The sequence below is a fragment of the Anabrus simplex genome, chromosome 2, assembly GCF_040414725.1.
Source record: "Anabrus simplex isolate iqAnaSimp1 chromosome 2, ASM4041472v1, whole genome shotgun sequence".
Classification (NCBI taxonomy): Eukaryota; Metazoa; Arthropoda; class Insecta; order Orthoptera; family Tettigoniidae; genus Anabrus; species Anabrus simplex.
The window spans coordinates 528,413,660-528,427,254 of record NC_090266.1 but is presented as its reverse complement, the minus strand read 5'-3'; the positions used below and the strand labels follow the sequence as shown (position 1 = coordinate 528,427,254).

The 13,595-nt window shown below is 39.2% G+C and overlaps 1 protein-coding gene across 5 annotated transcripts in view; it reads right to left on the bottom strand.

Moving 5' to 3' along the window:
• Positions 1-13,595, bottom strand: part of LOC136864204 (TBC1 domain family member 22B) — a 276,001-nt gene that overhangs the window by 260,974 nt on the left and 1,432 nt on the right. Inside the window, exon 2 of one of the 5 annotated variants that reach the window (XM_067140890.2) lies at positions 7,317-7,388. The exons of the other annotated variants lie outside the window; for them this stretch is intronic. The gene's annotated coding sequence lies outside the window, so the exon portion shown is untranslated. The remainder of the gene's footprint in view (positions 1-7,316; positions 7,389-13,595) is intronic. 5 annotated transcript variants of the gene reach the window in all.

Here is a 13,595-nt window from a genome sequence, read left to right as displayed (position 1 = left end):
CTCGAAGGTTTGGCAGTCTTATTTGCCTTAGAAAAGTTCCGTCTCTATCTGGAACATGTCAAATTCGATCTGAAGACAGATAATCAAGCCTTAAGCTGGGTCTTACGTAGGCCGCGTCGTATAGGTCGTATAGCCCGTTGGGCCATCCGTATTTCTGCCTTCCAATTTGATGTTAGGCATATCCGAGGTACCGAAAATGTTGTCGCTGATGGACTCAGCCGTATGTTTTCCAACGACGTCGAGACCCATGAACCGGTCGACAGTTCATCACCTCCCGAGTCCATACTATCTGATGTTAATGCCATCTTAACAGATGCTCCCATGCTCTTTAGGGATATCGAGAAATACCAACGTGAAGATCCGACGCTGGCTCCGATAATGGAAACCCTTTCTTCTGGGGAACATGTCGTCCCTTATGTTCTGAGGAATGGTGTTTTATGTTGCCCATCGAGGCATGATAAGATGATGAAAGTTGTCGTTCCAGCTGTTCTTGTACCTATGATCTTCAAGTATTATCATGAGACCCCATTAGGAGGGCATCTAGGCATCTTTAAAACTCGTGAGAAGATTCGTGAAAGGTTCATCTGGAAGGGTATGGACGGTGAAATCCGTGAACTAGTAAAAGCTTGTAAATCTTGTTTGCTTAGTAAACCCACTATGTCCACCAAGGTAGGCCTTTTGTCTTCCCATCAAGCGTCGCCCCCCATGGAACGCCTGTATATTGATTATGTAGGACCCTTCCCCCAGTCGAAGGGAAATGCTAACAAGTTCATCTTTGTATGCGTAGATGGTTTTACAAGATTTTCCTGGTTATTTCCGACTAAGCTGGCTACCGCTCAGTCCACCATTACTTGCCTAAATTCTATTTTTGCGTCTTTTGGTCCGTGCCAATATATTGTGTCTGATAATGCTAAGGCGTTCACATCAAATCTTTTTCGTAAATTCTGTTTTGACTTGTCCATCTCTCATGTAACTACTTCTGCTTATTATCCTCAACCATCTCTGGCTGAACGGGTTAACCGTAATCTCAGGTCCGCGCTTATTGCCTATCATCATGAAGATCATTCCAGGTGGGACACGTCCCTGCATTGGTTAGCTTTTGCTTTGAATTCGGCGGTTCATGAATCACATAAATTTACTCCAGCCTCTTTGATGTTCAAGTTTGTTCCCAACACGCCGCTCTCTAACCTCTGGTCTCTGAGTGACATTCTACCTGAGACAATAGATCCGGATAATATCAAAGATCTTTGGAAGAAAGCTAAAGCCAATCTTAAGGTGTCTCATGAAAAGGTTAGGGAAAGATATGATCGTGGACGGAGACCCACCAATTTGAAGGTAGGTGACCAGGTGATGGTCAAGAACTTTGTTCCCGCGGGCAAGCTTGCCCCCAGATTTCATGGGCCGTGTATCATTCTCGATTTCCTTACGCCGGTTACGTTGTTATTAAGTAATCCAGCCACCGAGAGGATATTTAGGGTTCACCTGTCACAGGTGAAACCGGTGTAATTTCTGTGTTAACTTGCTTCATATTATTTTGAAAGAAATCGGAAGGTTATATATATATATTTTTTTTCTCTTTCTCTGAGAGGTTTCTCTTTTAGGCCTTCTGCCCTTGCAATCTGTTTCTCTTATGCGTAATTATTTTTGTAAACCTCCCCCGATCTGTTAAACTGCCATCCTGTCCTTGCCACAGCCATTACCACGCTCCCGTCCCCTGCTCCACTAAACACAGTGGCTTGCTTATATAAAATGCTATCGATATCTGCACGCCGCTGGCCCCTCAACCTCTCCACAAAGCCTGTGCCCTCAAAAAAGATGATGGTCCAACAAAATTCTGCCGCCTAGCTTTAATGTTTCAGTGCCCCCGCAGCCGCGCGGCGCCGTACCGCTACTGGAATAGAGGAAGGGCCCCCTCTCCTCCAGCGAGGTCGACCAGTGTACGGCGAGCCGGAGCCCTCCTCCCGGCCAAGGTTGATGTGCGGCGCACGACCTGCTACATGCCCGCAGCCTGTATATGTTCACCGCGGGTGCGGCGTGCTTCAACACCACTGCTCCCCTCATAGTGCGGGCGAGCGGTATCTCAGGGTACTTGAGGGGTCCGAGCGGCCACCTTTGGACGCGAACTGCAACGGCCGGTCTGGCCATCCAACTTAATCAACATCGAAATATTCAATTCCTACATAAGGACATTACTTCAACAGTTACTACAAGTATTTTGAAAATGGATCAAATCAAATCAAATTTCAACAATTTTGATAAATGCTTCTGCAATTAACCTCCATATCAACATCATAACTTGGACCTGGTTTTCAAACAAAAGGTTATGTTCTTCTGTGTTACCCCTTGGAGGAACTTTTGGGGGGGGAGGTCTGTACCGGGCGGTACACCTCCACGCCGCTAATTTGAAATTTGCGCCAATTGAAACTCCTCTGCTGGAGGAAGTCTGAACTTTATCTACGGAATTAATTTTCAAGTTTCTCTGAAGATGTCACTACTGGGAAATGTTGTAGTTTCTGAACTGGGTCGTTTTCGATGCATTTTTGTTTCCCTATTGTAAGAAGTGTGAACTTTCTCTTCTAGAGGACACTACTGAAGATCAACAATAATGCACCCTAGTGCGAAGTGAAAGAACTGTTTTTTTTGGAGAAAATTTTTATTTCAAAAGTTTGTTTCTTGTTAAATTTCTTTCTGTTATTGTTTAAGTTGGCTGTATACCCCTTTCTTTCCCCTTGTTTTGTATTTAGCCGATCCCAAATTTTAAAAATTAATTTCTAACCAATCAGGTGTATCTTCTCCAAAGGGGATAGGTTGCTGTACCCTAGCCAATAAAGTGATTGTGGGCGGGTGTTTTCTTACCTGAAACGCCTCGAACTTTCCGCGAGAGTATATAAACTGCTGATTTTAGGGTCTCTGCGCCACTTCAGTACCATCTTTCAGTGTGTAAAGTACATAGCAGGGGGCGGGAACCGCCTCTTTCTTCGGGGAGCAGTTCTACACCAAGGTAATGGCCTTTTAATAACTTCTTTTCTTGCTAGCTCAGCAGTTTAACTCTCGGGGCGGGTCCGAAGCGTTTCTACCATGTAACCTTTTCCTAAAATGTAACTACTCTTAGCATTAATTATCTTTTAAGGCTACATATTGGGATAGAGAGTGCTTAACCCTCTCGAGCTCCCACTCATTTTGTTTTGAGGTGAACTTATTTCTCACAACCGATTCTTCCTTAATGTAAAGTAAATTGTTCTTTTCTAAAGTCACCTCTGTAGTATGGGATTAGCCCTTGCATTAGTGGCCTAGAGCCAGATTAGGTTTTAAAACAAATGCATTAGGAGTGCAGATCGCCTCCCCTCAAATTGTTATTTTAGAGGTCATGTAATTAACCTTCTTCTCATTTAATAGACCTCAGTAGGTTGGGTATTTTACCCCTGTGTATATGTCCTTAGAGGACAACTTGAAGGTGGAGTTTGGTGTGGCCTTTGATAGGCTTAAAGTTGAGAGCGAGTGGCTCTTTTTCGAAAACTGAGTGTTGTATGCCTCGAGGAGGCTTTACTGTGTAATTTGGAGCAAGTGCTCCTGGGCTTGATTGGGGTCTTCTGCCCCTTTGTTGAATTCTGTATATCGTAAAGTTGGGCTAATTGCTCAGAATTGTGTGTCTGGCTCTCGGAGCCCAAATCCTGTAATTGTACATTCTCGATTAGTGGTTTTGCTACTCTGTACCTGCCATTATTGTTATTTCTTGTTTTTTGAAAGGAAAATATAACCTTGTTAAATTTTACATTAACTTTAATTTCGTAGTTTGAGACCCGTTCAAGCCCGCACCTTCTTTCACCTCTACCTACCGCAAAAACACGGTAACACATTAATTAATCCATCTGTCTTCCACAAATCCCCCTTCTTCCCCTCCCTCTTTCCTACCTACTGTACTGTATCCTATACATTAATTGAGTGAGACCTATCTCCATTCCTGCTCTCGATTACAAGCCTACTTATCTCCCTCAAACTCACTATGTATTCTCTCATCTTCTGTAGGCTAATTCCCATTTGCACCCACAATCCTTACCTGCCTTCCCCAGGCATTCTTTTATCTACTCAAAGAAAGAAATGTGAAATAACATGGAAATATCAAAAATAAAATAGTGAATTCTATGAATACTGGTAGCATATTCTATGAATATATGTCAAAGGAAGGAAATAATATACTGTATAATACACATTGATTTCATAAAAATAATGCAAGCAAGCTGATAAAATAACTACACTATCATTATTCTACTTAGATGAATTCAAATTATAAAATACTAGGAATAACAGGCTAACTATATATGTATATGTATAGACAGATTACTATTACTACTTGCAAATAGAAAAAGCAAGCAAAATACTAAGTTATGTAATAAGAATAGTTATGCTACAATTCTATACTGCAATTAAGCCAATGTTAATTACAATAATAGAATTCTAGTAAGAGCTAAATTGGAGAAAATAACTGGTGAAATTAATAACTGGCTCGATAGAAGGCAGTTCCGTTTTAGGAAAGGTTATTCCACTGAAGCTTTACTTGTAGGATTCCAGCAAGATATAGTAGATATCTTGGATTCAGGAGGTCAAATGGACTGTACTGCGATTGACCTGTCTAAAGCATTTGATAGGGTGGATCACGGGAGACTACTGGCAAAAATGAGTGCATTTGGACTAGACAAAAGAGTGACTGAATGGGTTGCTATATATCTAGAAAATAGATCTCAGAAAATTAGACTAGGCAAAGCTTTATCTGACCCTGTAATAATTAAGAGGGGAATACCTCAGGGCAGTATTATTGAACTTTTATGTTTTCTTATATATATATATATATATATATATATATAGCTTAATGATATGAGTAAAGAAGTGGAATCAGAGGTAAGGTTTTTTGCAGACGATCTTATTCTGTAGGCCTATGGAGTAATAAATAAGTTGCAAGGTTGTGAGCAACTGCAACGTGACCTTGATAATGTTGTGAGATGGACAGCAGGCAATGGTATGTTGATAAACGGGGTTAAAAGTCAGGTTGTGAGTTTCACAAATAGGAAAAGTCCTCTCAGTTTTAATTACTGTGTTGATGGGGTGAAAGTTCCTTTTGGGGTTCATTGTAAGTATCTAGGTGTTAATATAAGGAAAGATCTTCATTGGGGTAATCACATAAATGGGATTGTAAATAAGGGGTACAGACCTCTGCACATGGTCGTGAGGGTGTTTAGGGGTTGTAGTAAGGATGTAAAGGAGAGAGCATGTAAGTCTGTGGTAAGACCCTAACTAGAGTACAGTTCCAGTGTATGGGACCCTCACCAGGATTACCTGATTCAAGAACTGGAAATAATCCAAAGAAAAATATCTCGATCTGTTCTGGGTGATTTCCGACAAAAGAGTACTGTTACAAAAATGTTGCAAAGTTTGGGCTGGGAGAACTTGGGTTAAAGGAGACGAGCTGTTCGACTAAGTGGTATGTTTTAATATAATTTGCATACAAATTTGTATTTTGTATTTTTCTACTCCACCTTTTCAATACAATTGATTAGTTACATGCAATAAATGGTATGTTCCGGGCTGTCAGCGGAGAGATAGCGTGAAATGACATTAGTAGACGAATAAGTTTGAGTGGCGTCTTTAAAAGTAGGAAAGATCAAAATATGAAGATAAATTTGGAATTCAAGAGGACAAACTGGGACAAATATTCATTTATAGGAAGGGGAGTTAGGGACTGGAATAACTTACCAAGGGAAGTGTTCAATAAATTTCCAATTTATTTGAAATAATTTAAGAAAAGGCTTGGAAAACAACAGATAGGGAATCAGCCACCTGGGCGACTGCCCTAAATGCAGATCAGTATTGATTAATTGGAGAAACGAACCTCGAATCCTCTGAACCAAAGACCAAGATGCTGAACGAACTACTTTCTCATCAGTTTCTGATTAACTGAAGAATAGCTATGACCTTGGTTTATATTAATAGTACTAAACTAGCCATCTCCTAATCTTCTACTTCGCAATCAGTTGCCAGAAACAAACTTGGAATCAACAGTAAACACTATATCTTGGCTAAGATACAGAAATGGATGAAGTCTTGGGTAAGGAGTACAAGATGAAAATAAATAAGTCCAAAACAAAAGTAATGGAGTGCAGTCGAACGAAGGCAGGTGATGTAGGAAATATCAGATTAGGAAATGAAGTCTTAAAGGAAGTAGATGAATATTGTTACTTGGGTAGTAAAATAACTAACGATGGCAGAAGGAGAACATAAAATGCAGGCTAGCACAAGCAAGGAAGAAAAGAAATTTGCTCACTTCAAACATTGATATCGGAATTAGAAAGATGTTTTTGAAGACTTTCGTGTGGAGCGTGGCATTGTATGGAAGTGAAACGTGGACGATAACTAGCTCAGAAAGAAAGAGAATAGAAGCTTTTGAAATGTGGTGTTACAGAAGAATGCTGAAGGTGAGATGGATAGATCGAATCATGAATGAAGAGATACTGAATCGAATTGGTGAGAGGAGATTGATTTGGCTAAACTTGACAAGAAGAAGAGATAGAATGATAGGACACATCTTAAGACACCCAGGACTTGTTCAGTTGGTTTTTGAAGGAAGTGTAGGTGGTAAGAACGGTAGGGGTAGACCAAGGTATGAATATGACAAGCAGATTAGAGCAGATGTAGGATGCAATAGTTACGTAGAAATGAAAAGGTTAGCACAGGATAGGGTGGCATGGAGAACTGCATCAAACCAGTCTATGGACTGATGACTCAAACAACAACACAAGATACAGAAGCTAGTACAATTTAGCTAAGGGAAAGTTATGAATGTGTCAAAATCATATTTACAGACACCTCTGTTACTAACATTTTCAATAATTAACTTCTACCAATAAAAGGCATGTCATCTGAACAAGAAGGGAAGCTGGGTTATGACTTCTTAATAAAGACAATTCTGAAAGGTCCAGAGGTTAAATGCTATTAAACAGTAAATTAATTTTCATTTCCTAGGAGAGGTAGAGTACATAATGAGTACAATTTATGGCCAATTCTCTAACAGAACAGCTGCTTAAAAGAATTACAAGGCCAGGAATAGTCACAGTATGAGTGAGGAACTTGAATGACCAAGGCAGTGACCTTCAGGTATCGTTTCAACTTCAGTTTCAATGTTGTAATCAATTATCTTTAAATTTTAGAAAATTATTCATTTATTAAATAGATCTAACTTTTAGAGAATATATTAAAGTCACAATTTTCTCCAGGAAAATCAATATTGACTACCGGTACTAGAAAAACTCAGAACATTTACTTACCCCTTGAACAGAGTACTGCCACAGGCAATGCTATATCAAAAAAAGTTTTCCTCTGTCCCACATTCCAACTTCCTAGGAGAGATTTGTACCAAATATGATTACAAGATATTAGTTTCATTCTGTATCGACAGTTTACACTTTACACTAGGAGAGCTTTTATTACTTCCTGCTATTCAATACATATTCAATACAATATGTACTGAATAGTAGGGAGTAATAAATATATTCAATACATATTCAATACAATACGTATTGAATAGGAGGGAGTAATAAATACATTCAGTACATACTGAATAGGAGGAAGTAGTAAAAGCTTTTCTATGGTAAAATATTATTAATTAAAAAATAGCTATGACCTAGCCTTAAAGCAGGCCTAATGCTATTAAACTAGCCATTTCCTAATCTGCTCGTCCATAATCAAGTCATGAGAAATAAACTTAGAATCAATAGTCAATATTATATTTCTTGACTAAAAAACAGAAGCTAGTATAATTTAGAAGAAAAAGTGGTGATGTATCTAAATCATATTTAAGGACACCTATCTGCTACTCATTAAATAGCATAAATTTTGAGCCCATGTGTAAACTCAGTTCTTTATTTGTCATCATTTACAACAACAACAACTACTACAACAACAACAATAATAATAAGCAGAAGAATTTCTAAATATTCCTTCAACATTCAATTTTGAGAGACACTGGGATGCAGGATTTTTTTCCCTTTATTTTTTTTTTTCCTGAAAAGAGGTTCCTTTGATGCACTGTTAAGTCTAGACATGGGTATCTTAAAGTTAAGAAACCTTAAAAGCTAAATGACTGTGACAAGAATTGATCCCACAACCTTGAGCATAGGTAGTCAGCATCTAACTAATCATATTACAGACTAGCTGATGTACCCATGCTTCACTACGGAATTCTACATTGTATACAGAATTCTAGGTTAGGTAGTGTACACGTTGTAAGCAAGATTGTATTACATTGCATTGCTCTTATCGTTACCCTAGAAAAGCGACGGGGAAGTCACCAAACGACTCTTCTCATATGAAGACTGGGTTAGGACATTTTCATGGTAACGGTAGGCCCGCTTGCCTACAATCAGGTTTGGGAGTTTCCATTATAGCCTAATGGTAGACACTCTCCACCTGCCTTTTTACATCCTCAGAAAGACTTTCTTAGTAAGTTAGTTTTCCCAAATGAAATGGCTCTTTGGCTAATCTGTTTCCTATAAGTACCCGATGAATCGGAAAATCTCAATTCCCCCTCTTCACTGCTAATTTGGATTAAAATGAATGTAGAATTTAATAAAAGTCAATAGGAAGAAGCTTTTCTTAAGAAACAGCTCTTTTTACGGTTGAATTTTAAGTTATTTAGACTACTACTACTACTACTACTACTAAGTGAGCCTTTGCCTTAAATGTGCACACTGCTCATTCAAAATAGCGTGCCAGAGTAGGGATCGAATAGCTGGAATACTCTGATGAACCAGTGTATTACGTACCAACAGTATCAGGAAATGTATAAACCAGAGGAATGACATGCTAAAGAAGAAAGTTTTCGAACTCCCCAGCTATTTCCTGCCAATATTCAGTGAGCCTGTTATACTTGGTACGCAGCAGTAAGCCCATCTATCGGAGTTCAGTGGCAGCATAAGAGACAAAGAACATCACAACAAACAATGTTCAATATAATGTTATTGTTGATCAACTTGAAGAGCTTTCGACATTGTAGGCCTTCACATTTAGTTTTTTTCCGATTCTGAAATACCACTCTTATCATAGTCGGTACGGTAAAACTGATTAAAACAAAATGATCGGAAATTGTATTCCCTTTAACTTTTGTTATGTAGTACTTTTCGATAGGACCCATAACATAGGCGCTTAAAAATATTTGATGCCTTCCCCTTAACTACAGTTTCATCCAGGGTGAATAAAATTGTGTATAGCTTACACTGTACTGTATTTTCTTATTCCCCGACTCTACATACCGATTTTCATTAAATTGTGTTCACCCATTTTCTCATGGCTCAGCGCTGATATGGACTTAGCAACAAAAATACAAATTCACGAATATCTCTGTTATCATAGCTGGTACGATAAAAATGTATAAAACCTAAATGATAGGAAATTTAATTTTATATAACTTTAGTTATGTAATATTTATCGATAGGACCACTAATAATATAAATATTTGAGAATTACATTTCAGGCCTTCGCCTAAACTACCATTTCACTCAGCGTGAACAAAATAATTTATAGCGTAGATTGTAGTGGTTCATCCCCCGACTTTACATACTGATTTTCATTAAATTCCCTTCAGCCATTTTCTCGTGATTTGTGTACATACATACATACATACATACATACATACATACAGAAATTACAGAAAAGTAAAAAGTGCATTTCCTTGTTACTGTGGACATGACCAATACAGAAATGCCATTCTTTTCAAATTTTGAGCAATGTACAGACAAAACTCTTATTTTATATATATATAGATTTTACCACCTGTACTCATCGTTACTTTATGTTCTTTCATTTTCCCTGTATTTATCCAACTTTCTTCTTATCCTACACTTCCTGCATGAAGACTGAAGATCCATCACTCAATGAGTGTTGATTTCTGCCCTCCTGATGAAGCTGGGAAGCAGAAACAAGCTTTTTGGGGGCTGAGAAGATATGGATTTAGAACTGGGATTGATGAAGGGAGAGATTACCTTATCTATTTGAATGTAATAGAGGTTCCTTTGACGTACCAATAAATCTAGACATGGGTATCTTACAGTTAAGAAATCTAAAAAGCTAAATGCCTGTGTCAAGAATTGATCCCACAACCTATTTGAAGACTGCAGTGTAAAAGGTATTGAGATTGTCCTTATAAATTTGCATTTTCATGCTTGTATGGTCTTCTCCTTCCATTTCTCCCTCTTCCCACATGGCCTGTCAATGGGTGGGGTGAATATAAATGAGTCTAAGCGAGTGAGCGTGTGCTCGCTGAGTGCCTGAGTGTCTCCCTGCCGATGAGCTTCCACTCCGCATTTGCGGTGAGTAAAAATATAGAGCGGAAGCACAGCGTACACTCAAGTGTCTGGAGCAGCCTCTCAGTGTCACTGATCAAGGTCGTGCACGTGCCATGTATATAACACCTTAGACTGTGATAACACTTTGATGACTTCCGGGTAGTTCAATGCTTAACATGGCAGGCGACGACAGTGTGGAATTCCAGCCCGCTTTTATCTCCATTTTAAAGAAATATACAATTTTGTTTTCAGAGAGTTACTGGATAAGAAGCACAAGAAAACAAGTGCAATAAATCCAGTTCAGTATGAACTACTCGCTAAATTTAACTTAAACATTTCCGTCCAACAACTGTCTGATTGGTTGAATGGTCAGCATTGACGCCTTCGGTTCAGAGGGTCCCGCCTGGGTCGGGGATTTTAATCGCATCTGATTAATTCTTCTGGCCCGGAGACTGGGTGTTTGTGTTTGTCCCAACACTTTCCTCTTCATATCCGCACAACACACTTCGCTACCAACCATCACAGAAACATGCAATAAGTAAATACATCCCTCCATCTACGGTTGGCGTCAGAAAGGGCATCCGGCCGTAAAACAGGGCCAGATCTACATGTGCGACACAATTCGACCCAGGACCCCACAGGGGTGTGAAAAACGGTAGAAGGAGGAGAATAATTTCCATCCAACTGTTGGTAAAAAATTTCAAAACATGAAAACGAGACTGAAGTATAAAGTAGAATTAAAGCGTATGGGGAAACAAATGCGTATCGTTAAAATAATGGGAGAAGCGGCTGATGAATCTGATGCAGGGGGAGAATAACCCTACCATCGACCGTCTGAAAGGTAGGAAATCATCATTTTTCTTCCTCCCATGAGCTTGGTTGTTTGTGACATCACCAGCAAGATTACCCTTTATGCTGAGAAGATTTTCAAAATATTCCTTCCTCCTCTCCAGTGATACCCTGGGATCTATTTATGAGTTCACCTGAATTACCCAGAACACTATTCATTTCCTTTTTCCCTCCCTAAGATTCTTTACTACTGTCCACAAAGGTTTCCCTGCTGCTTGACCTACTCTTTCCATGTTGTTATTACCAAAACATATTCAGTATATTTTGTTTCTTATTTGCTCCTTTATTCTAAGCTTAATATAGGCTACTGAAGGAAATACTGCAATAATAAATCACTGTTAATATATTAACTTTTTTAAATAATGGGGTGAAAGCAGTATGTAACAGTTCAGCTTCTTGGTCGAATGGTCACGTGTCCAAAGAGTTGGGATACCAGTTGCTATGGAATGGGAATCTTGGACATATTCTGAGTCATGGCCCTTCTTGTGCTCAGGTAGCTAGGTTTATACAATCCACTGGTGCACCCTAACCCATTAGAGGAGAGATCGTCACTGGGACTAGGTGTAAATAGGGTAGTATCCTGATTCACATAATTTTTTTAAAAGCACTCTCAGAACGTTTTAAGCAAGCCTCGTACCTATGGGAGTAACGTTGTCCTACTTCCATATGATGGGCGAGGAACGCCGTGGAAACAACTTTACGCATAAAACTATATTCGATATCAATATTAATGGGGCTTAAGGTAGAAAGTACTGGTTGAGTTAGCAAGGAGGATGCATCTGGATGTGTTAGGAGCCAGTGATATTCAGGTATGGGGAGGTAAGAAAGATATAGGAGATTATAAAGTATCCTCAACAGGTGTTAAAAAGGGAAGGGAACAGTGTGGGGTAGGAATGTTCATCAGGAATACTATTGCACGCAACACAGTTTCTGTTAGGCACGTAAATGAGCGTATGATGTGGGTAGACTTGGCAGTTGTTGGAATTAGGATGAGAACTGTCTCAGTGTATTCTCCTTGTGAGGGTACAAATGAGGATGAAGTTGACAAGTGTTATGAAGCACTGAATGGCATCATAGTCAGGGTCAAGAGAAAAAGCAGGACAGTACTCGTAGGCAATTTCAATGCAAGCTTCTTGGTCTAACGGTCGCGTGTCCTAAGAGTTGGGATACCAGTTGCTATGGAATGGGAATCTCGGACATAATGTGCACATACTCTAGGGAATTTCTGATCACACAGACCACTATCTGATCTGTAGTGAACTAAGTATCTCTAGGCCTAGGATAGACAAATTGAAATCGTCTGCAGATAAAATCTCCAAGACGAGGAAATTAGAGGCATGTGAATATGATTACCAGCAGTGAAAAATTTTAAACACTAGAACTGTAAGCAGTTTCAGGATATAGAATGAGAATCGGTTGCATACAGGGATGATGTTGTAGAAACAGCAAGGGAATGCCTAGGAACAAGTGTGTAAAGATGCGGAAAAAGCAAACATCTTGGTGGAACGATGAAGTGAGGGTAGCTTGTAAACGTAAAAAGAAAGCATACTAGAACTGGCTCTAAACAAGGACTGATACAGACAGGGAATTTTATGTAGATGAGAGAAACAGAACAAAACAAATAATTATTGATGAATCCAAGAAGAAGTCGTGGGAAGATTTCAGTAATGACCTGGAAAGGCTAGGTCAAGCAGCAGGGAAACCTTTCTGGACAGTAATAAAGAATCTAAGAAAGAGAGGGAAACTGAAATGAACAGTGTTTTGGTAAATCATGTGAACTCAATATAGATCCCAAGGAATCACTTGACAGGTGGAAAGAATATTTTGAAAATGTTCTGAACGTAAAAGGAAGTTTTTCTGGTGACGCCACAAGCAATTGAGTTCTTGGGGAGGAGAAGGATGCAGCTGAAATTATACTTGAGGAAGTGGAAAAGATGGTAAATTAGCTCCATTGTCATAAAGCTGCAGGTACAATGTAATTAGACCTGAAATGTTGAAATATAATGGGAAGGGAGGGATGACATAGCTTCATAGAATAAGAAGATTAGCATGGAACGTTAGTAAGGTACCTTCTGATTGGATGAAAGCAGTATTTGCACCGATTTATAAGAAAGGGAATAGCAAGGATTGCAACAACTATCAAGGTATTTTACTGATCAATATAGCAGGCAAGGTGCTCACTAGCATTTTGGAGGGGAGGGTGTGATCAGTTGATAAGAGAAATCTTGATGAAAACCAGTGTGGTTTCAGAGGGGCTGTCAGGGTCAGACTTTCAGTATGCGCCAGCTAATTGAAAAATGTTACGAGAGGAGTACACAGTTATATTTATGTTTCGTGGATCTAGAGAAGACGTATGACAAAGTACCAAGGGAAAAAGATGTTTGCCATACTGGGGGACTATGGCATTAAAGGTAG